The sequence below is a fragment of the Pundamilia nyererei genome, unplaced genomic scaffold (assembly GCF_000239375.1).
Source record: "Pundamilia nyererei isolate P.nyererei 1_Seehausen unplaced genomic scaffold, PunNye1.0 scaffold00245, whole genome shotgun sequence".
Taxonomy (NCBI): Eukaryota; Metazoa; Chordata; class Actinopteri; order Cichliformes; family Cichlidae; genus Pundamilia; species Pundamilia nyererei.
The window spans coordinates 394773-397570 of record NW_005187646.1 but is presented as its reverse complement, the minus strand read 5'-3'; positions in this window follow the sequence as shown (position 1 = coordinate 397570).

The window sequence follows — 2798 nt, the reverse complement described above, 5'->3', positions numbered from 1 at the left end:
CACACACACACACACACACACACACACACACACACACACACACACTTAACAATAAGCTGTAAAAGCTGTGACCTATTTGAGCCACGGCGCACTGGGTGATGCCATTTAGAAGTTTGCTAACTTCCACATTATTGTTTTGTCTTAAGAAAATGCGCACGCGAATTTGCGCCAATCTGGGAGATCCGGACACAGGAGCAGAAAGTTGAAGAGATAAGAAGAAAAAAAACCCTTTTGGCCTGTACCAAAAAATAAAATATTAATAAAATAATAAAAATCCTCAGTGTGAGGCCAGAATAGGTGGAGAATAATGATCTTATCTTACAGAAGAGGAGGGGACGGTGCTGCTGCTGAAAACTGTAAACAGCGGGGGAGAAATGTCAAACTGAGAGAAGCTGCTGTTGAATTTCAAATACAATAATTAGAAATACTAATATAGTAATACAAATATATATTTTTTAGATGGCGTATCGTGGCAATTGCGTGCTGTCATTTAAACCCACAGCAGTAACACAGACACGAAACATGTTTCTCACTGCGATGGGTTGAAAATAAACGCTTTAATGTTTAACTCGCTGACTTCCCTTTTATTTACTTGCCTGATGTGGCGATGACCCCCCCAAACTCGTGTTTGTTGTGTGCGCGCCTGGTGCTGGAGCGAGAGCGGGAGCGCGCAAACGGGCGAGAAGACTCAATGAGGGAGAGAGAGAGAGAGAGACTTGAGTGAAACAGAGAGAGAGAGAGAGAGAGAGAGAGAGAGGGGGGATAGGAGGTGGAAGTTGTGTGAACTGTGTGAAAGAGAAAGTGTGTGTCTGTGTGTGCTTCGGTCACGGTCAGTCACCATGATCAGTCTCTATAGTTTACTCAGTACATCCCAGTGTGACCTTACAACTCAAACAGCAACACTGAGGCTTTTAATCAAACTGACCCCACTGCTCGTTTTTTTGTTGTTGTTGTTTCTGGGTTTTTTTTTTAGGATTTAGCCAAAGAGCCAAACTGACTGTCCAAACTCAAGTCGTGGTCAAACAGCCCACAGTGCAAGTCACCTTTAGAGCTCGGATCCACGGCAGGGAAGGGAAATAGTTGAAAACACCACCTGAGGCAGCCTGAAACCAGTAAATCTCAGACACTGTGGAGGAATCAGAGTCTGCAGGCAAACATGTGGAAGAAGCTCCAACATGTTAAAGCTGGCTCTGTGAGTCACAGCACAACTGTAGTTTTAGTTGTCGTCAAAGAGCAGCGGGTACACGTCTTTAATGTGAGAGGTGATGCTAAAGAAGAAGAAAACTGTTGCAATAAATGGAATTTACCACAGGTTCAGAAAAAGTGATACTTTTCTTTTTGGCACTAAAGAGGAACCTGCGTTATCTCGCACGCCTCAGACAGTTTTCTCCCAGTTCCACTTTTCTGTTTCAGCCACAGACTGAAGAAGCGGCGACATCAGATCTGCTGCTCAGTGGACTTATGTTAGATCTTGAGATCCAAATTATGTACAGAATAAAGGTGTGGGTGGAGTGGGGGACGCACACACAAAAGAATCTTTTTCCTCTGCACTTTAAGTAGAGAGGTAGATTTTTTTTCTAGCAGCAGTTATTAAAGGTGCATCTGGAGGATTTGCTGCAGTGGCTTCGGCTAATGTCGCTAAAAACAGCATTGTCCCTTTTTCTTCCAAATAATACTTGAATGTCATCAAAATTTCACTTTGCTAAAAGGCTTGCTATGTCATGTAAGGACTCCTTATGTGCACACACACACTGGCACTGTGTCTTTTTGCAAGAACAAGATATATGTGGATTATCATCACGCTGAAAAAATACACAAAAAGGGAATAATGAAAATAGAAGGGCATAGTGAGGGAATAATGATAGGCTGACTGATGGAGGTCTGGAGGTAAAGACAGATGGATGCAGAGGTTTCTCATTCTGTCCCCTCCCTCCTCCCGACGCACTCTTTCTCTCTCCCTGTCCTCACCCTTTCCCTCTTTCTCCTGTCTCTTTTCGTCTGCTCTCCATCAAGATGCCATTATTCAGGACATTAGCGAAGAAGAGCTAAAAGCTCTCACTGTCGAGGAGGGTCCCAGGGTCCTTTCTGAGAGAGCTCTGATGCAAACGCACACACACGCACGCGAGCATGAACGCACACTTTGACTACAGAAGTAGCGTATAGTATAGGTGAAGAGGTAAGAGGTGGTGAAAAGGTCTTATTGCAGACATTACCAGGTATCTCGGCTCCTCTACTCTCCTCTGTGAGCAGAAACACAGACATTAGCTGGCACAAAGGAAACGAACAGTGCTCAATAAAGCAACACACGGTGTCCCCGCGGGTCTATTTATACTTGTGAATTTTCTGATCTTCTCTCTCTTCGCTTTGCTTTCCACGTGTTTTCTTCATCCTGCCACTCGTAATGCATCTAAAAATATTCAAAGTTGCACCAAAGTGAGCAAATTAGGAACAGTGTTGATGCATTTATCTGTATTTGCTTTATTCTACTCATCAGGTAAACTAGAAATGATGCAGACAGCCTTAAATGTGTCATAAACTGTTGGATTCCTTCAGTTATTTCTAATTTGAATGCCTTAATAGTTCAGTTTAAATCAAGGAAAATACAAATTCCAACATGATAATGTGTAACAGGCATGTCAAACTCCAGACCAGTGAAGCTCCCACTTCCACACTGCAAAGAAGAGACATCTTTAATATGAGAAAAAAAATCATAAAACAAAAAACTCAATCATAAATCATAAAACTGAAAATGTCCTGGTTTTTTTTTTTCTTTGAATGCATTGTTTTAAAACAAAAAA